The sequence below is a fragment of the Pezoporus wallicus genome, unplaced genomic scaffold, assembly GCF_028554395.1.
Source record: "Pezoporus wallicus isolate ANWC-B61680 ecotype Strahan unplaced genomic scaffold, APGP_CSIRO_Pwel_v1 contig_3486, whole genome shotgun sequence".
NCBI lineage: Eukaryota > Metazoa > Chordata > Aves > Psittaciformes > Psittacidae > Pezoporus > Pezoporus wallicus.
The window spans coordinates 3,730,527-3,752,642 of NW_026642292.1; the positions used below are offsets into that span (position 1 = coordinate 3,730,527).

General features: G+C 41.4%; 1 long non-coding RNA gene across 2 annotated transcripts in view; it reads left to right on the forward strand.

Moving 5' to 3' along the window:
- The window catches only part of LOC130609544 (uncharacterized), an 85,770-nt gene that overhangs the window by 43,405 nt on the left and 20,249 nt on the right, over positions 1–22,116 (forward strand). The window contains exons 2-3 of one of the 2 annotated variants that reach the window (XR_008974809.1): positions 461–576; positions 17,222–20,066. This is a non-coding gene — a long non-coding RNA (uncharacterized LOC130609544). Of the gene's footprint in view, positions 1–460; positions 577–17,221; positions 20,067–22,116 lie in introns of those variants that run through there. The other variant, XR_008974810.1, reaches the window with a different exon arrangement.

A 22,116-nucleotide genomic window follows, 5' to 3' on the forward strand; every position in this document is an offset into this window, starting at 1 on the left:
TGTTCAAATGACTGAAGAGAAGGTGGTTTGGAAATTCTTATCTAACTTCCAAAAGGCCTCTGCAAATCTCTGCTTGGAAAGCTGATGGGACTTGCTGAGTATTTGAAAAAATATAGGCTGTATTCTTGTACCACTGCTGGCAAGTACCTTGACAGGCATTTTGCCAGCCACAAAACACAAGTTGCCCGAGAAGCTGCAGGTTTAAGTGCTGCTAACATTCATACAGCAGGCAAAGGAAGAGCATGCTTGTTAATTCCTGAATACCTTTTTGTCATGGTTTAACCCCAGGTGGCAGCTGCTCAGTTACTCCCCCTTTGTTGAGATCGGGGAGAGACTTGGAAGAGTCAAAGTGGGAAAACTCATGTGTTAAGATCAAGACAGTTTAATAGGTAAAGCAAAAGCCATGCGTGCAAGCAAAGCAAAACATGGAATTCATTCATTCTTTTCCGTTGGCAGGCAGGTGTTCAGCCGTCTCAAGGAAAGCAGTGCTCCATCACCTGTAATGGTTACTTCAGAAGACAAATGCCATCACTCCAAACACCTGTCCCTTCCTCCTCCTTCCCCCAGCATTATATGGTGAGCGTGATATCATATGTTATGGAATATCTCTTTGGTCAACTGGGTTGAGCTGTCCTGGCTGCATCGCCTCCCAGTGTGTCTTTGTGCACTCCAGCCTACTTGGTGGGGTGGTGTGAAAAGCACTGTAATATAATGACCACATTGTTCATAGAATCTGCAATGCTTTGTGTTAAGCAGAGAGATCTTTAGCTTGGAAGGTTAGCTTACTTTGCCCTGATTTTTCTTAGTCAACATCACCAGTTCCTCAGGGAAAAACTCCAGCTCCTGAAAATAACACAAAATTCACTTGGTTTCCTCTAACCACATGGTCCAGCATAGTGACATAAGGAAGCAAAGTTGAGCGCATATTGAAGCGCTCCTGTCTTTCCTCTAGAGACCGAAGTTAATGGGGTGGCTTGTGGAATCCTCCTGGTGCACAGCAACACAGTCACTGAGTTGGCAGTTGTTTTTCTCCCATTATTAGGAAGTTTATTGTGCCTAAATGAAGGAAAAACTGATTTTTTTTTTTTTGGGGGGGTGGGGAATGTAAAAAGTGCACATACTTCTTAACAGGAGTTCTCTAAATCTTGGTCACTGTACTTAAGTAGATTCAGCCTAAGTGTAAGCTCTAAGATAGGGGAGCAATATGCCTTTGAACATGTGCTAAAGCATTGAAGGTAAGGCAGCTAAACAGAGAGGAGAAACCGTGGCCTGAGTATTGCTTGATAAAATTGGGATGCAAGAAGAGAGAGAGTACTCTGCATATGGTCTTCTTTTCTTATCCTCATTTAGAAATAACCCAAAAAATAAGTAGGGGAATGTTTCTTCTGCCTAGATTCCTAGGACAGTCCTACTCCTTTAACTTGATTTGCAAATAAGAATAAATTCAAGTTAAACTGATTGACAATCTCTAGGGAGAATCAGAGAAATAAAATGTGATTCATCTCTTTTCCTGCCTAACAAAAAGACACTTTTAGATCAAATTACATTAGGACAGTAGCTGTCTGCATATTTTTTTTCTTTCTTTGTAGAAACACCCTCATTGAGGCTGCAAAAATATTGCAGTAAAGAGCTGAGAATATTACTTTGGTGAGTAACTAATTTGAAGAAATAATGAAAGCAGATGAAAACAAATAATCTGGATGTTTCTAGGTTTTAGTTTTTTGAATCTTTATCAGTTAGTCAACCACAAGTGATTTGGGTTGATATATTTATAAAAATGGGAAGGAACAAAGAATCTCACCTTAGGACATGGTACCACACCAAAGCAATTGTCTGCTATATCTGTTTGCAAATATGATGCTATTTTTTAGCAATGATGCTATTTTTTAGCAGCTCTACCAAAAATGCTTCTTAGAAAATCCTAAGGGGTAAAGCCCATGTACAGTTCCTAGCCTCAGTGCTTATCCATTGGAAAGGCAACAGGATTTTAAAAATTATTCAGATCTGAATATTATCCTTCTCCTTAAATCTATTTGCCTTGACATTTCTTTTTCTTCATACTAACTTTCTCTTGTAAGTGGCTGTTCTTGCTCCTACATCCATTGAGGTCTAGCTGGTCTAGGACTGCTGATTTATACCCAACAAGTTCTTCAGAGACCTGTGTGTCTTCACTGGTTCTGTCTGTAGGGAAAAGGGCATTTTTCTTTGCCACTATAATATCATGCTGAGCCCATTGTAGTTGAGCTTCTAGGGAGTTTCACGGGCATAATCAGACCTGTAAATCTGCTTATAATACATCCATACTGACAGTTATATAAATACAGACATGACTGCCAAAATGTGGTCATGCACAACCATAATGACACTTTAAGACCATAATGTTTCTATTACTAGTTAGCTATTTTCAGTAAAGCAAATCTATAGCTAAAGAACTTAATACTTTCTCATTCCTTTGCCTTATCTTTTCTGTTCTAGCTCCAGCCATTTGTTCCCTGGCTTCTTATAAAGCATAGTTCATTTTATCAGTGGATTCTTCATCACTTCTGTGGCTCACAGCCTTTTGCCTGATATCTGCTGAATCTTCTAGCCTGGAGCCCAGAGACTACTCATTTTACTTTCTTACCAAGACTCCTGCAGGCCAAGTTCTGGACTAATGGAAGATACCTGAATGTGCCCTATCTGTCAACATTCATGTACACCATGCTTCACTTGTTAGGAAAGTTACCCTTTCCTTCTGTTCCAGTTGAGGCTCTTCTCCATCATTTCTGTTGCTACACTTACATCATGCCATAGAGCAGCTGCTCTTGTTTCATTATGTACTCCTCTGGGACATTGCCTGTCCATTCTGCTTGCAATGGAAGTCACTGAAGTCTTGTCCCTGTTTGGGACTGAGCCAGGATTGTCAAGATGAGAGCAGTAGCTGTGATTCTCTTAGTTCACATTAAAAATAGCTGGGGAATTGCTATATTTTGATTATTTTTTTTCTTGTTCATAAAGAAGGTGCATAAAGCCTTATTTCTTGAATATAGAAAGGGCAAACAAAATGTAGGGTTTTTTTTTGTCCTGGTAGGACTGGATAAATCCCAGCCCAGGTCAAAGCCATCTCACATCTTCATCCTGGCTCCCTCTCCCTTTGCTTCCATGATTACCTTCAGCTGCTGCCATATATATCTCCACCAATGCAGTTTTTTACTACTGCATTTCATTTCCCTTGGAGACCTAAGCAAGAAGTAAACCAGATTCAAAAGATTGCCCTTTGTCACCTTGGATAGACATCTAAAGGTGCCAAATGTAGTGTCATCCAAGGTTAGTCTTGGAAAGTGACATTTGCCAGCAGCCTCAAGTACTGCCTAATATGTTGTATTCTTAAACTTTCTAGGAACTTTTTGGTACCGTAACATAAGAATCTTCATGTTGCCTCCATTTAGTCAGTGGAGATTGGATTAAAGAGCATAAGATTTGGCTTGTTGGTCATAGATACCTTTCAGAAAGCAGGAGATACCTGCACTTTTCTGTTCATAATGCCAGAGAGCTGCTTGTGAGGACAGTAGTGTTCATGCCTAAGGAAGGCAGTTGTGAACTCTGTGCATCTGTGTTTCTGTATATATGTGTGTGTGTCTCCATTTCCAGCACAGGAAAGAATCCAACAATATTTCACCTAAATGAGAAATGTTATTCTGCAGATTAAAGCCACGCAATGCCTGGTTTTGTCTTTATTTATGCCTTTCTATTTCCTTCTCTGCTGACATGGGTGCACATGCCGGGAAGCACTGAAGGACATAATTGGTGTTGTGAAAAATTATTGGGAAGCCAGGACGTTCCCTTGCAGTGATCCCCCCCTTCTCTTCCCCATCTGTCACCATCTAATGTGACAAAGTTTTTATCGGGCATTGAGGCAGAGGAGATTAAAAGTAAATACTGCAATCAGGAAGCAGCTGGGGGGAAAATGTAACACATTTCACACTAAGCTGAACCAGCTCATCAACTTAGCCTTGTATATCTACGGTGGAGGAGAGGGAGGGAGGGCTTGCAGGGGGATGGTGTGGTTCAACATCCTCCTCCACACTGGGAGTCTGAAGGGAATGGTGTGTTTTCCTATACAAATAGGACTCATGGCTTCTGGCACTTGCTTGCCTTGGTAAGGTAAATGCCCCAGGAGCACAGCAGTCTTCCACTTTCTTTTGTAACAGGCTTCTGTATAACACTGATTTCCCAGGCCCTGATTCATATATTTTTTGGACTCCCTTCCTGCTTTAATAGGGTCCTGGGTACTGTTATGTCTTATTTAGCTAGGAGGGCTTTAAAAGACATGTATCTCTGGATGTTGTGCGCTCCTATCACACCATCTCTGGGGAGCTGCAGGGTGTTGGCTGAATGAGAGGCACTGTCTACAGGCAGATACAATAATGTTTTAGACTCATGAAGCTGGATATTGAAATCTTTGATACACACTGGCCTAGGCACTGTTATCTTCTATCCTATGGTAGGATAGAATTATGATTTAATGATTATATGATCCAAACTGATCTGCTTGCAAAGACCAAGAAGCCTGAAAGTTTTGAGTCACATTGATTTATTCTTACTTGTGTCTGCAAAAAATTAAGGTCTTTGAGCCCTGGCAGTCATCATCTTCTTGCAAAGATTTAAAAATGCTTTATTTTCATTTCCAAAACTGCTGCCTATGTCTTCTTCCTTTTTTATAGTGCTGATGTGATGTGAGCTCAGAGCTGGTGAACAAGAGTAGACTGATGCATGCAGACAGCTGCCAGAATCTTCTCTTTATACTTGGGATAAATAAAGCTTTGGAAAGTGATGCAGGCTTCCCTGGCATCCCTGCCTCTGTGCATGTATCTCCTGCTATGGAGAGATGGGAAACTCCTAGATCAGGAGGATCTCAGTCTGTGGCAATTTTTGGTCCTTGGCTTTGCAGCTGAGTGACAGTAAAGGTCCTATCTATATCATTTATGCTGGCATTTTTGTAAGGTGGAAAGTTATTTTGCCAGGAAAGGAACTCTGACGCTGTTGCTTTCATTAATTTGACGTCATTTCCTTATTTTGCCATTACTTTTTGGCTTTCTTGTCACCTGTTTGTTAATGTTGATGAGATGTCCTGTTCTCTTCAGTAAGTTTTCTAAGGCTCAAATATCATAAAATCTTTCCAGCTATTTGCTGAACTGTTAGATTGAACAGTGTCTTCTCAACTGGGATGAATTCCTTTTTCTGCGCTTGGTAATCTGTCAGGATTTCTGAAAGTATGGAGTTTGTTTCCAATCTAGTCTGATACTCATGTTGGCTTCGATCTCATGACTTAGTAATTCTTTGTTGGTTACAAACCCCACCAAATAGGACCGTTACAGAAGTGCATACTTTCTAAACACTGTTGGTAACAAAAGTGGAACCTGCAACATCTTCCAGTGTTAACTTAAAAAAATAATAATCCTGCCATTGGACTACTGGCAATGTGTATTTTGTCTGTACAACAGCCTGTACATTATTGGCTATGGAACTCCATTATCTCCATACTATGAAGGGAATGAGTGAAGGATTTAAAATAGGCAAAGGGTCATTACTATACTTTTCCCAGTATCAATGCATTCTGAAAAATAGGGAAGTTATGGAGACTCAATAACTGCTTGCTAGTGCTTGGCAGCTAAATTCTGATAACACTGTCTGCATCAAGCAAGTACCTACCCTCATTATGGAACTGCTTATTTGCCCTCCTCTTAATGCATTTACATGCTTTATCTTAGGTCTGTGGGCTTTGATCCAGTCTTCTGTGTCATTGTTTCTCCAAACATCTGAAGGCCATGGTCATCCTACAGACCAAAACTGTGAATCTTGCTCCTATTCTCACTCCCCTCCTATTGAAATCAAAGCCAGAAGGAGAAAAAGGACCCACACTGGCATGCAGAAAATAAGACACAAGAAGAATTAAATGAGGGAGGGGCTTGGGAAAAGTCCTAAATGGGTAGAGGAGGGTGTGCTGGAAATATCATGCTGGCCCTTGAAAACCTCCAAGGATGGAAATTTCAGTCTTTCTGGGTAACATTTTTCTCTGATTATTTATGATAAGAACTTTTTTCCTTATATGCAGTCAGAATCTCCCTTCTTGCAGTTAATTCCACAGTCTCTTGTTCTCCTGCCTCGTGCATTCATAAAGATCCTTGCTGCATTGTAACAGCCTCCTTTCAGGTGTCAGAAGGCTGTTTAGGGTTCCCCTCTTGCTAGGCAAGCCATTTGTATGAAAATGGTCTTAATTTTCTCACTTTGTGCAAAGACAAAGCATCTACTGTAAAGTTGAAGGTAAAATTGAAGTATTTGAAGTAAAAATGAGCTGAAATATAGCCACCACAAGGTATGAAAGCTATGCTGCTAAAACATGCTTGCATCACACCTTAGTGGTCCCATAAAATTAAAGAATATTTGATGTAGACTTCAGGCTGTAGTCCTCATCTTGCAGTTCTTTAACACCATGAGCGTCAGTGCATATGTCTTGAAGGGAAATGTCTTAGTGTTTGTGACATTTCTAGGTATTAGGAGGGAGATGTCTAAGAAAAAAATATACTCCATTTAAACCACATGCCAAATGCAGCTGTGTCAAATATAACTGAGGTCCCCACTTAAAATGTAGATGACTAATGCATTTAGAGAACTTCTGTCCTGTTCACTGAAGTGGGAGAGCAGTCTTCAGAGAGAGAAGACTATGGTTAGTGGGGTCTCATGCCCTAGGTTAGCATGCACCTGCCCCGCATCTGGCTGGATTCAGCATTTACTGTCACATTCTCTATGTCTATACCACAAGAAATTCATAAGGCTTTTTGTGCTTCAACATCCCATTTGCCATCACGTTCACTGTAACCAGCTTACACTGAGATGAAATGGGCAGGATATTCACAATACAGGGAGAGATGAGGACATCTCTACTATAGCCTCATTAAAACCTCACTCACTTATTGTCCAGAATATTTTACTGGTATCAGGCAAGCTGCTCGAACTGACTGCAGCTATACAGGCCTGAACGTGTTATGAAACTTTTGGATAAATCCTCCCATGTTTTCTGTGTGATTCCCCCTACCCTTGCCTCAGGAATACAGGTTACGTGGAGTCTTTCAGGCTGATACTGTCAATCCTGCTGCTGGGTTTATTTTTCAAAATACTTTCAAAAAAGAAGGAATATTTTTTTCCTGTCTTAACTTTTGCCATCTTTTTTTTTATCTGATGTTAATAAAGAATCTAGCAAACAGTCCATAATGTAATAAAGGAGGAAAGTTTTTGTTCTCTCTCTTTTAATTTCTAACTATACTTATTGCTGCAGTATGTCAGCATGGTAAGTCAGACATGCCATGAAAGAAAAGGCAGTGTTCAAACCCTGAATTTTATATGTAATTCTAGCACTAAATTGATACCTTTTACCTTCAAATATCTATGAGCTATTTCCTTTTGAGTTCCCAGAGAAAAATTTCGTTTAAAATCCCATAGGAAACAGGTCTTCCACACAACTATTGGATAACTTGATGTGATTTTGTCTTTGATCAAAGTTATTTCAGAATTTCAGCCATTTAAGAAGTAATATGGCAGGGGAAAAAAGGGAACTTGGGAGCTTGTTCAGCCTCCACCCATTACATTGTGCCACTATATTTATTTGAGAATTTCTGCACTTGTTTTTATGCTTCTCATTTAACTCTCTTCCAAAGTCATGGAGCTCCTTTGAAGGTTTCAGACTGAGTAGAGAATGTGGAAAAAATACTTGAGGTGGTTACCTTTTGCATCAGTCATGAGTTCCCCACATCACTATAGCCCCCAGGCTTGGAAAATGTGGAGGCTAGGTTCCAGGAATCCTTTTTGCTAGTCATCAAGGTGAGAACAACAGCAGCTGCTGAAGCCAGACACATATCTGGTGTATTTCCTTCCCCACCCTAAGTTAAATAGAGGAGAAGGCAACTGGGTAATTTGTTTCAAATCATTAGTGCAGAGCATTATGCAGTGGCTAAATATGTGCTCAAAATTATTGCCAGGAAGGTTGCTTGAGCCTTCCTCCTGTTTCATTCTTCTGCAACCCAGAAGAAACTCATGCAGCTTGTATTGATGGCTCTTGATGTTCAATTGCTAGTAGCTTTCTGTTTAATAGTGGGTTTTTTTAGTGGAAGTAACCAATTGTTTTTATCAGATTCTGCCTCGGGGTGCAGTCGTGAGCAATCAGGTTCACCTCTTACTTGTGTCCTCTCCAAGGCATGCTTTGCTGCAGGAAGCCCTGGTAGTAGTGCAAAAAGTAGATCTTTCCCAGGGTTAGGTGCTTGCTTTGCTACTAAAGATTCTGCCTTTTGGATAAGACGTAAAACTGAGGTTCTGAAGACTTGCATATTTTCATAAGTGCTCCCTGACTCTCTCCTAGGTGTATTAGAAAGAGTGCTTCTGCTTTGTTTGGGCAATACCAAGTACTGTGATGAAGTGCAAGTAACTCAATGGGATTTATACGAGCTTATGAAGCGGAGAATAAACCCCATAGTTTGCACAGTAAATCAATTTGTAAAGTGCTTTGGGATCTTTCTGGATGAAAGGCGCTATATAAATGTAAGCCATGACCATTCATCATTATTGAATATGAAATAGAGATATACACTCTATCAAGCTAGCAGCAATAGGCTTGGGCTCATGATTGCTCACAGGACCCAATCAGTCATCAGATCACGACATAATGCAGCTAGAATAAAAAAAGAAAACCCACAGCAAATCATTCCAAGCAATGCAATTAATGGACATCCAGTATAAATAGTGATCGCAGGCAGGGAGACTGGGCTTTTCCTGAGCAGTAGAGTTGATGCCAGAGCCATCCAGTGTGAAAGGGAATGACTTATCTAGTGTTAGCAGGGAAAGGAAAGACTCCTCTCCAGCAGTACACCATACAGATACTCACTTGAGCTAGACTAAAAAGACATTGTGTCTGTGCTTTCCAGAATTGGCTTTTCTTTTTTCCATTTGGGAAATGGAACAGAAAATGTTGGGTTTTTTTTCATAGAAGATGTTAGCCTTTGTTCTACATCACAGAGATGCTGTTCAGTTTTTACACCAAGATGCAGCCCAGCCACCTAACCCTGTCACATAACCTTGGCTGTCATCTGTAGCACATATGGCTCTTGCAATGCAATATGCAGAAAAATATGCAAGAATGCATAGGTTGCAAAGGTTGGGACCAGCCTGTCCCTTGCATGCCAGGATGTATAATGTGTTTCTGCTGCTCATCCTTGGTGACACTGACTGCCATAATGTACTCCATTTTATGCCAATTAAGTTGAAGTGTAGGCTGCTCCAGTACTGTGCCTCAAGAGCAGAGCAAACTGAGGGCTGTCTTCACTTGTGCAAGAGCTCTTTCTGTCTATATATTTGTCTCATGAGGAAAGACAATACCTGGTATGAGATTCCCCTCCTCCCCTCTTGAACTGTACTAATGTGTCTGTCTCTCAAGCAGCTGTGATGCTATGGGATATAATATTCTGCTATCATTTTCTGTTTGTTTGCTATTACCAAAGAGAGATTGAAATTTAATAAAATATAAGGTAGGGGGGTGAAAATTGGAATAATAAAGTGGGGGAGGGTATCGGTGATCCCATTACATAAAATCTGTCTTACTGCAGGTCAGCTTAAGAATGGGAAACTCCCCTCAGCTATTCTACTGCCATGGTCACCAAGCAGCAGTCTGCAGATTACATATGATCTATATATAGTGGGCTATATACAGGGCCCTATATCATCACCTGCAGCAGTCTTAATCTTGAGAGGTGTAGCCTGACATGTTCTGGAATCACTAGGTGGAGCAGATCCGGTGTCTCAGACACCCCTTCTGTCAGAGGTGCTGCTATTGCAATTCAATATCCCATCAGAAGTATGACTGTAGGATTGGGAGATGAAGGATCCTGAACAATCAGCCTGTAGTTCTGGTAAACCTTGTGCACAAGACCCTTTGTCAGTCATCAGCGTAGATGTTTTCACTCACACTTTCCCATAGCTTTAGAATCATGCGTGTGCTAATAGCAGATGAAACTCAGCTACTGCTTGGCCTGGTCAAAGTGAGGCAAAACCCCCAGCAATTAGAAGGATCATATCAGAGAAGTTACGGAAATTAGCTGCAGTCTGGCAGTGTATAGCTTGATGAGGTGCTTGGCTTGTAAAATAGGTAGCTTGGTTATAAGTGGGAAACAGCAAGTAGATCTCTAACCCATCTGACCACAGGGGAAATTGTATTCCTGCCCCTTCCACACCATGCCTGTCAGTGGAGATGGGAAGGGTGTCTGTGCTGCTTCTATTTTATTCATATGTGGGTGAATCTCTTGGTCTCCCCTGTCTCTGAAGGTTATGTCACAGGCTAATGGCAAAGCTCTTGCAAAGCCTTCTCAGACTGAATTGAGTCATGATCACAATGAGCAGTGTGTATTGAGCAAGCCATTAGCATTTTCTCTTCAGAGTTAATTAATTGGCAAATACCCATTCTAAGAGTATGTTTTCTCTTAATTTTTCCTACCTTCCTCAGGATGGAAATAACTTGCAAAGATCTTAGCCATAGCTATTTCTCTTGTGCTTGAAAGTGGTGTCATGTCAAATAATTCCAAGAACTTATGTTTGACAATAGATATTCTAGCTCTTTTCTGGTTTCCCATGCCACACACCTTTAAGATGCATCTCATATCCGTGCTCCATGCATGAAAATCCTCATAGATCTGCAGACTGTTGTTTTTCACCTCTGAAATTCTTGTCTTAGCATCACAATATTGCAATTGTTATTTCTAGCAGCAATCAATATCCTTTCAGTCAGGCTTTTAATAACTTCTTGATTAATTAATTAGTTAATGCAGCTAATTTTATAGGTTCTTGATTAATTGATTAATCAAGTAATGTTTTTTTGCAGTACTTCTAAAAGTAAAGTGTGGTGTAAGTACTAAGCAATAGGTTATTACTAATTATTGGTTTTGTTTTAATACCGTCCTGATCAGCCAAATCCTACCAAATAGATTATTCAGACTGAATAATGCTAGATCTCCAAATGGAATTCTTTCCGTTTGCATGAGTGTTTGAGTGTGTTCTTCCTTTGAGTGGATGTTAGTTATATCTAAGGTCAGAACAAACAGAATAGATACCACAAATGTATTTTGTTATTACACAGAGATAGTAGGTACAAGATAGAGTAACATAAAAAGTGAAAGAGGTAAAATTATCAACTCTCCATTAAAACTGCTATGTTACAGAAGCCTGTTGGCAGTATCTGCTTCTACAGTTTGTGCATCTGTTGTTTAGGTTGTGTCCTCTTTCTTCGCCTTCTCTCTCTGTTCATTCAAACTCAGAGTGAGAAGATGGGGGGAGGAGGGTGCACCCATGCACACTCAACTCCTGGTCTTTCATCCACCCTTCAGACCCTGGCCTCTGCTCTGGACCAGGCACTTGGAACCAGATAACTTTCTTTTGCCCAGAGTTAGAGATTGTGGTGCAAGGATAAGTTCCTTACGGTTCCTTTGACTCTGACAATAGATACTTGTTCCTTGTTCACTTACCCCGCTAGACACCAGATAGTCAGTCTGTCCTTCTACATCTGGTGCATGAGGCTTCAGAGAAAGCAAAAGTTGTGGTATCTTACACAAATGTGTAAGCCACAGATACTGAGCTGGGGAAAAAAAGTAAAGTAGGAGGTGGAGGAATACGATTATGCCTAAATACCTCCTAAATTGTTAGTTGCAAGCAAATTCAGGCACCCCCACAAACTGTCTATTTTCTGTTCTGCTCACAAGATATATTTACTGCCCTTGAATTACAAACTGCATGCTATTTGGTGATGTTGCTAAGGCGTATTGGAAAGTGAAGGTTGGTTTTGAAAGAACTGTGGGCTAGAATCCACGTGACTAGAGAGCACTGCTGCAGAATAGGACCTGGGAGTCCTGACAGACAAGGTGAAGATCATTCAGTGGCTTGACTTTGAGGCAGTGAAGGTTGAGTGCATGCTAGGTTGAGTTGTCAGAATTGTGTTGAGCAAGTTGAGGACTGATTATTCCCCTCTATTTAGCAATTGTACACCTGTACCTGGAGTCCTGTGCCCATTTTTGGGCTGCCTAGTATAGGGAAGATATTGACAAACTGGAGCAAGTCCAGTGTACAGTTAAGGGACTGAAGCACATGAAATAAAAGGAGAAAGACCTCAGTTTATTCAGCTGAGGAAGAAAAAGCTAAGGGAGATCTAATAGCCTTCAACTGCCAAAGAGGTAGTTAAAAAGTAGACAGAGACAGTTTCTATTTGGAGGAGCGCAACAGAAGGATGAGAGGCAATGAATACAATCTGCAACAGGGGCGTTATAACAGTGTGGACAGAGAGGCTGTCTTCTTCACAATTTGCCCTGAACAGCCTGATCTATGTTCAAAGTTGGGCTTGCTTTGAGCAGGGACTTGGACCAGATGACCTCCAGGATTCCTTTCCAATCTTAATTTTGTGATTCTAAGTGTGATCTGTAAGACAGCTAACACTATATTATGCAGTGAGTTAACCTGGAATGTAGCAGTCCAGAATAAAACTAGTTCCTTGCTTTAGCATAGAATTGGGCAAAGAACTGGATGAGGTACATGAGTTTTGGTGCTTTAGCCTTCTTTTGAACTGAATCAGAAGCATCTCCTGAAGAAAAGGCTCCCTTCACACAGCAGACCTTTTGTTTGGTATTATACGGTAGGTGTTTCCTGATAGATGATTACATGTGTATGAGCTGCCCTTATACATCTAGCTAATGATGAGTTTCAGTGGCATTAATTTAGGTCTAGAGGAGGCAAGTGTTCCTCTGTGGGTTTATTTGCACTTGATAACTACCTTGGAGAACTGAGCAGCATAAACGGGGGAGGGAGGGAGGGCATAATCAGAGATTGAAGTCCCTGCTCTGTAAACTGTCCTGCTGAACAGAGATTGCTGTGGATGTTGGGCTTGCAGTCAAACATTGTTTAATGTCTTGATTGTTTTCATGCAGCTTTATTCTGTCAGAGGGAGTATCAGTGTACCATAATCTTTCTTTAGTTCTCTGACTGAGAGAGCTTTTAGAAACAGAAATCCTGAAGGATTTCCTGTAGTTAGTGCTTAGTTTCAGGTAGCATGAGAAATGCATTTGTACTCTATTTTTGTGAGCCTATTTCCAAATGTCTGCTTATTTTTTCCTCATTTTATGCTTACCATTTTTAGAATAGTCTAGGTAAGACTTGATCTTCTGTCAGCTATGGCAAGCAGTACATACTGTGTCTTGGAATATTCAAATACTCATTGGTAAAACTTCCGGAGGGGAGCCTGTGCTTCAGTGAAACAAGTTACCCATAGATACTGTAGAACTTCTATCCTTGGAAGTTGCCAAGAGTCAGCTAGACAAAGGCACAGCTGACATGTTCTAGTGGTAGTAGTAGTGCCTGTACATGTCCGGACTAGGTGTCCTCCAAGGGTCCCTTCCAAACGAGTTGATGGCTCACTGCGTCAGGACAAATCTTCCTCTCTCAAGACGTCTCTTCTCACAGGAGCAGCAGATCTGTGCACAGGGTAGTCAGGCATCTTCCATCAAACACAAGCTGCAAGGACCTCTTGAGCTGAGGCAGGCTCATTGTGCTGCCCCTTGAGACTGGGCTAGGCTTGCTTGAGAAGATGTGGTGTGCAGGGACTTCTATCTGCTTTGTGCTGTGAAGCTGGTGACTTGGTGCATCTACATATGGAGTCCATGAGGATGTCAAATGCTGACATGAGCATATTATGGCCGTGGGATTTGACTCAGGTTGGCTGGGGTGATCCTGTTGTGATATGTAAGTATATGTACACTGGCATGGCAGAGTTATGAGGCAATCAGTTTGCATTGAAATACATGCCAAGCAACCATATTGGGAAGCTCCCTCCAGGTAATCAGTTCAAAATAGTCTGGAATAAATTGCTACCTGTATGTCCACACTCCACCCTCACCCCTCAGCTGGAAATCATCTTGTATCACATTTTAAGGGAAAAGGTCTGACTTAGGCATTGCGCAGAAGCCAAAGCTTTTCTATGGCACATAGTATTTCTGGAATAATGAAGTTATTGGTCATAACTCAGAACCTTTTCCATTTATACCACAGCTCTTCCAACATTGATAGCAGGTAAGTTTTATGCCCACTTCGCATATTCCTTGGCCATGCTCTGAATGATCCTTGAAATGAAGTCCTGGGGCACCCCATACCCTAACAGGCTGTGTACACTGTTCCAGGATCTGCCCTGGGCTTTTGGAACTTTCTTCACTGGCATTCTCTTGTCTCTTTCAGAAGCTTGCCATGGGTGATGGTAGGGTCTGTTCTTGGTGTAGTGTGATAGATGCATCCAATTTGTTGCCCTCTGCTCTATACCACTAAGATTATTTTATATCTATTGCAAATATGTCCAATTGCAAATTGTAGTTACAGTTATATACAGGAAAGCCGAACATACTACAGTATACATACATTCTGTGATGTACAGGTATCTCAGAACATCCTGCATTAGCCCACTTCTCAGGGGCACTTCACTGTTGTGAAAGTTTTGGGAATGTTTGTGTTTCCTTTATAAAATTAATCTTTTTTTAAAAAAGAACTTAATTTTCCTGTGATATTGTCACAAGAGGGCAGAATAGGAGTTTGCACATCCAGTAACTTTTAGCGCAACTGAACAAATTGCTATGTTCCAGCTGAGCTGTGGTAAGAGCTGTGTGCACAACTAGCCTGCAGGAGACATGGGGTAATTTCACTTAACATTGCCTTCTGCTAGGTTAAGTCAAATGACTTTGTATTTATCACATGCCAGGAGCATGCATGTGATCAATTATCACAGTAAGATTATAAGCCTTTACTTCTTAAAGCTCAGTAACTTAATCCTCTATGTGAGCCCTAAAAGCTGTTTTCGTACCTTGAATAGGTATCTTCCTAGGTATTTTTAGAAAGCCAGAGTGCACTGGTAGTCAGAGTAGCACACCGCGCTCTCTGGAATGCTCTGAAGAGCCTGCAGCTCATTCCTCTGCTAAAAAAAGCTGCCTTTGGAAATCTGTGTGAGAGCAGTCCAGGCCTCTGAAAGTTCCCGAACATGAGTTACCTCCTCACAGCAGCTGGGTTACCTCTGCCATTGCAACAATCTCAGTTTAAGGGTGACTAGAGCTGTTGACTTAGATCTGTCTGGCTTTTTTTTTGATAATTGCAGAGTTTATTTTGAAATAGCTCACTTGCAAATGCATTCTGTCTCACTTAGATACTTAAAATGTTACAGAATTTTAATTACTAGGGAATTCAGTAATTGTCATTCAAAATAATTGTTGTGCTTTGGTTTTCCATTGATAGTGGACTTTGAAATGGTCTTTAATTTATGAAGAAACCAGTCAGAGGATTGGGATTAGTAAAGCACTCAGTGAGAAGTGCCTACTGAATGAGTCTGCATCAATTTGACCAACTTTTAAGATAGCTAAGTTAAATGGATACACATTTGTCTGTATATAGACAAGGCCTCAGACATGGTAGAGTTCATTTTAGAGTTAATTCTAGAGGTAGTTCAAAAAAGTGGACAACCCTGCAAGAGAATAAAGTTTCTCACCTTCTAACTGACTCTGCTAAAAAAAATCATCAGTGGCAGCACAGAATTGCATATCCTCTGCTTTCTGGGTGAGAGCTACAAGCATGCAGTCCAGTCAGGACATAAAATGTGCCCTGTGATGGCTGAGTCTTTACCAGCAGGTGACGCAGCTACAGGAAGTGCTAGATTTCATGGTTTCCTCGGTAAATACGCATGAAAGGGAGAACAAACAAAAAAGTGATTCAGTTTGTGAGCACACATCATGCCTGAGCCATTCAGGCTCCCGAATAACCACATCATAATGGATCAAATACAGCCTTCCTAAATTAACACCTCTTCGAGTTTGCTAAGCAGAACTGTAAGGCTCTAATATTAGCAGATACTACAGTGCTACACGCACAACAGCTGTAAACATCTTTGGTCAAGAAGCATCTCTATGGAGACTACAAGTTCCACCATGAAATAGGGAAGACTGTTCAAAGAAAGGTGACTTGTTTGGTGGGATTTGTAGTGTCCAGGAACTGTGCCACGGTACAGAAGAGGAGTGTGTGAAGGCCACACTCCACTAATGGGAATCAGTCTTGAGCTCCCAGCAAGTTGCCCTAATTTGGGCAAAGTCTGGATGACCTCAGTCTGAATTGTTGAAATAGTTCAGCCTGTTTTCCCTTTCTCCTAGCTACTGCTGAGTACTTGAGGTGGCTCTGGCTTCCCTTCATAAGGACAGAGGAACCTGTGCTCTGTGTGTGTGAGCATGCATATGTGTGTGTCTGGCTGCCTGTCATTACAGCAGTAATGGAAATACTGCACGGATCACAACTCTCAATTAGCTCCTCAGGAGATTGCTGTGACAGCCAGTTACTGAACAGCAAAGCCTGAAGGAATGAATTAATTTGTAGTACACGGCAGTTAGAGTCATAGTGTTAGCAATGGAATAAGACAGCAGTAGACCCTTATTAGGCTCAGACTGTGTGATGCAAGAGACTGTTACCTGGGGGATGTCTCTCTTTTCTCTGTCACATCCCTCTAGGGTTAGGAAGGATCTTGGCCCATGAGTGAATGAGTTTAGAGCTCTCAGTTCAGTCCTTGGAGTCCCTGTCTGCCTGAGGCTGTTTGGCAGCCAGCAATGGGCTTTCATTCAACACAGACAAGGGCATGCTGCTCTCCTCCTGGCTTGGAGCCAGGCCAAAACCACTAAGTGAATGGTATTCAGGGGAGGTAAGGCTATCTTTCTGTCCTCTTCAAACAGCATCTCTCTTCCTTATTAGTTCACATAGCTGTATATCACAGAGGGTATCCTAAGGCTGCTGCACCAGGGGATACTAGTGTCTTGCCTTTGCAGTGTGACATTTATACACAGACATAGAGGAGCAAAATGTGCTCAGTAAAGTGTTCCTATAAAAACTGGGAATCTTCACAGATGGCCTGAAGTTTGCTTCTGCCCACAAACAGCCACACATTCCCTGTACCCTGAAGTACCACACTATGGCCCAGCAATACAAATTTGGCTTTCCACTTTCTCATTTTTCAGATCTGCTGTCCAAAGTTTCAAAGGTCTGCAGTCTCTTATCTTGACATTCACAAAGCTGAATACAAAGCTAAGTCTTGTCTTTTATCAATTACATAATGACTTTTTCTTAAAACTTGTTTTAACATATTTTATAGAGATGGCTTCTTCGTGTGCAGAGTGGATTTGTCACAGTGGGACACCAGCCTTTCTCTCCCTTTGATCAACCACCTACTGAGAAGCAGTGCGAAGTCAATAGTTTTGGGCATGCTGCTTGTTTTAACTGGGACAGATCTGATCTCCAGAACTGTGATGTGCAGAGCTGGGAAGGAGTAACATGGAAAGCGAGGAATGTTCTCAGGGTAATCCTTGCAGAAGGTAAGAAACAAGAAAGGAATATTTCCTATGGACTGTTCCTCCAGTGACCAGGTGCTTGAGAACAGAACTTTACTGTGCTGATCTGGTAGGCTGAGGAATATGCTGAGTTCCACGTGGGAATAAATTACCTGTGTCTCAAGTTTTTTATGTTCTGGAAAGAAAGATGTCCGAGTGGGAAAGAAAAATAGTTTCAAGAGGAAAAGAGGAATAGTTCACTGACAATAAAATCCCTAAAGGTGGTTGTCCTCTGTTTATCTGCTAAAAAGGAGCAGCGCCAGCAAAGCCTTTTTATGCCATCCTGGTCTTCAGGCACAAGAGAAGTCTTTTCTTTTGAAGGAATTCCTGAGAGAGTAATTCAGTCTGTGGACCCTGCTTTGTCAACCAACAAATGGAGCAGTTAAGTTACCTTTGTTGACAGAAAGAAGGAAATCAAGAAGTCAAGTCCAGGCTCCTCTTAGCACTGGTATCCTCATAACATGAGATTCAGCAAAGTGGTTGTAAAAGGTTTTGCAGCTCTGGCAGTGCTTCTTGTCTGGGCAGCATTGCCTTGGTGTGCTTTTATTTTTCTTCACATTGGAGTGTGAACAGAAGCTGTTGTCTAAACAGTTGACATTTTCCTTTTTTGCAGTCTGTGGCTCTTCCTTGATCTTTGTGTCTGCTGCTTGTATTAACTGTCTTCTTGTCCCTCGCTGCACATTCTGGTCAGTAAGTGGTGCTCCCCCCTTCCTTCCTGCAGCTTCATTCTTTGTGCAGAGCTAAGAAGTGCTGACATACATTGCTGTGGCTTTCAGGTATGCCTCACCCAGACAGTATGTCATTCTTTGATGTAGTGTATTGATACAATAATGCTATTTCTAACTTGAACCCTAATGGTGTGGTTTTAATTACAACTTCCTGGTATTGTCCATACTGGAGATTTTATGTACTGCTACAGAGCTCCTTGAATAGGATCCTCTGTTGCAGGCCACCAGATGAGATGGGCCCCAGTTGGGTTTTCATGCATAATGTTGAAAGTGAAGAGGAGGAAGTTTATGTGGCTGGCATGGCTATAAGGAAACTAGAAATCTGAAGAAAATGAGACCTTGGGGTACAGCACTTTTGTTTGGATCTACACATCCTAGTGCAGTATTCTTGCCAACTAAAGAAGCATGTTTCTTTGCAGCGATATGTGAATTTGTTGGGATATGGGATGGACCTTTTCCACTGGCCCTTTACAGCCAGGCTCTTTTTAGCAATGTAATTCCACTGTGAATTCTGATGGCCATAGTCCAGATTTTTCCGCTCTTGATCACTACTCTGCTGGGTTTTTTTGCCTGTATATAAATGATGGCACAGGGACCAAGGCAGAAGAAAATCTAGTCTTCTGTTTTGTCCTTAAGTGATGGTACAGGTTTTAGAAGTAGCAAATAGCTACCCAAATGGTTTTGTTACAGAGACAGGGAGTAAAACAAATGTGAAGAATAGGGGGGAAGAAATGGACCAAAGGAGGTGAGGCAAAGAAGATGGGAGTACAGAAAGACAGGAAAATTGATAAATAAAAAAAAAAAGAGAAGTGACTAAAGCAAGAGAGGAGAGAAGGAGATTCTCTCCTGATTAGAATTCATGAACTCCATTCTTACATTAAGTCTATATATGACACCTGGCCTTTAATGTGAAGCTGCCTACGAGCATTAAAAATTAAAAGCAGAAGGTAGGATCCATCCATCTCGGGCAGCGCTGCTCCCCTCCTATCTGAGCTCTGCACAAAGCTATTACACATTGATAAATTATTTTGGGTAATAGCTGAGATATTACATTGTTTCTGAGTGAAGGTAAAATCTCTCCATGACATGGGCATTTATCAGGAGTGCATTTCATCCTATTTATTATGGCTGAGACGAGATCGCAGGCTGCGGGCAGAGCTGGCATGTCGTGCTGATCACCTCCCCCATCGCCTCCCTTCCCTCTGTCACTTGGATGATGGGATATTGATGGAGCTCATGACAAGTTAATTATTAACTAAAGATATGCAGTTCACCTCTGCCAGGGGAGGGGGCATAGAAAGGAGCAATGATAGTTCTTAAAAAAATAAATATATCCATAGTATCTCAGGATTCTTCTCTCCACCTTTATCTCACTTCTATCTGTGATATTTTACAACCCCCCAAATACATCAGGTAGGTTATTTGAATGCCAGTATGGTCTAGAAGGCCAACAGAAATGGAAGAACCTCTAAAAACTTAAGATCTTGTTCAAGAAAAGTTTCCACAGAAGTTTCTCTCCATTGGCTTGGCATTGGAAGTAAGTAGGGGCAAATTTTCACTGTCCACTGAGTAACAATGACTTCTCTGCCTCTTGAAAGGGCCAGAAAGCAGACCCACGGAATTTTGATTCAGGCCCATAAATGAATGCTTGCTTTCTTTGTAAAGAAGGGATATCCTGACATCCTCTGAATATTTTAGCTATTCCTTTCCATTGAGCGCTGGATGTTCCCCTGAAGGTCAGCTGGTTTTGCGGGACAGAGGGAAGAGGGCAATGGTCATAAAAACAATGCTTGCTTGCTTCTTCGTCTGAGCTTCTAGGCTAAACAAAATGAGTTTGCACCGAATGATGGACTGTGTCATATTTGCATCCTGGTAATCTTGCTCATTGAGAGAGACAGCTGCTGTATGTGAACCTTTGGGTTATAGTATCAGATACACTTAGGTATAACAAATGAGTTACTCAGTTGATTGGCTGCTGACTGAGTAGTCCTTCAGTCAGCTGCATTCACTTTGCAGTAACAGAGACAGTCAGTACTACCTCATGGCTGTGTACAAGGAGCTAGTGTCTCAGCCAAACTAGTGCCTTACTTATTTTGCAGAGAAAATGGCGGAGCATTGCATTGGGAAGTTTTCCTGTTGGCAGTCTCATCAGCAAGGCTGAGGTGTAAACGGTCCTCTGACTAATTCTGCAGTTTGTTGACTAGGTTGGAGACAAGTCAGTAAAAAAGCATTCAGATGACAGAGGCAACTAGTGTACCATTATAGGCTAAGCTGCTTCTGGTTTGTCCATAAGCTATCTTAGCAATTATGTTGGTCAGGTAGTTCTAGAAGAGAGAAGCCACTGCTGTAAGCCACCCTGACAGTGGCCATTTAGAAGATAATTGCAACGGAAGAAATCACAGTCTAACAAAGGAGTTATACTCTCCATATGGTCTATAGCAAGACCTGCCTAGTGAATTTTCACCACTTCAGAGTCCTTCAGGAAAAACTAAGTGTGTTTGGTTTTTAAAACCCAAGATGCTCTAGATGCCAGTTTAAAACTACAAGTGTGCTAAATTTCATGCAGGTTGGATTTGAAGCATTTAGCTCATTTAAGCCCCGTCTACCTCACTTCCCTGAAGAAAGCATAAGATTATTACTTCAGGATTATGGCCTGTAACCTTTGAAATTTTTCATAAAATGAAGTTTCTGCTTTTGTCCTGCTTATGTTTTCAAGTGCCATATCTGAAATGCCAAGTCAGCTGGGACCCAAAGGTAAAAGCAATAGGTCTCCCGTGGGCTTAAAAAAACTCCCACAGGATTGGTGTTTCTGCAACAAATTGGTCTCCCCAGAGAAAAACTTCAAATACTTCATTTTTTTCAACCTGAAGTATTCTGGAACTTGTGAAAGCTGCTGTGTGTTCTCTATTCTATTCTATTTCAATGCTCTCGTATTGAAATTGCTCTATATAAAAGTAAAACTTTCAGTTTTCATTTACTTCAACCTTGGCTTTCTGAAATCTCTGAAGATCTAGCTGCTTGCTATCAAAGGTATGAGAAGAAGAGATGGGACTGGAATCCCAGGTACAGATAAAGTGAGCACAGTCTGAAACATGGTGGGTAGATTAACTACCTAAACTCCAAGTAAAAAACTGCCCATGACTCCAGTAAGGCTAATCTCTCTGTCCTTGTCTGGTCATAGTGATCAGTTTGCCCTCTACTTAATATAATGAAATATATAATAAAAATGTATTAACAACTGTGAACCACCCTCATCCCCTCTCCAAACCCCCCCCGGGATCTTCCAAGGTTAGAGGATGTGCAGTATACTCACCTCAAAGAAAATGCACATTCACTACCTTTAAACTTTTATTGCACATCTTGTCTTTGCCTGTTGCTTCTCTTGTAGCTGCTTTTTAGTCTGGGCTTTGGACTGCAGTCCCTGCCTGCACATAGTAGCTGTGTTGACATCCCTAGAAAAATACTAATGGTGTAATACCTGGTGGACCTATTTGTCTTCCAAAAACACCTTTCTGGTGAATTTTATGATAAACACATCAGGCTTGTAAATTTGTGTTCAGGAGGTCTGGGCACTTACACTGTCTGTGACTCCTCCAAGGCAGAGACTCCATCATTGTTTCCAAGCAGCCTGCCCACCTACTGGTTTTGGTAATGACAGTGCTTATAGCTTTTCTCTAGTTTTTTACCTTACCTGGTCTTTCCTCCTAAACACCTCATAACTCAAGCTGTAGTTATCTATTCAAAGAATGCCTCTTACACTAACAAAGGTAGTAACAGGAGTCCAGTGCTACCAGGTTGTTCATGTAGCGCACAGTTCTGTAGTAGTATGAATAAGGAGGCAATGGAGATGGGATTGCTCTGCTTGAACTTGGAGATCTTTACGTTTATAGAAGAAGCATTGAAAGCCCATACGAAAAAGGACTGTACTGAGA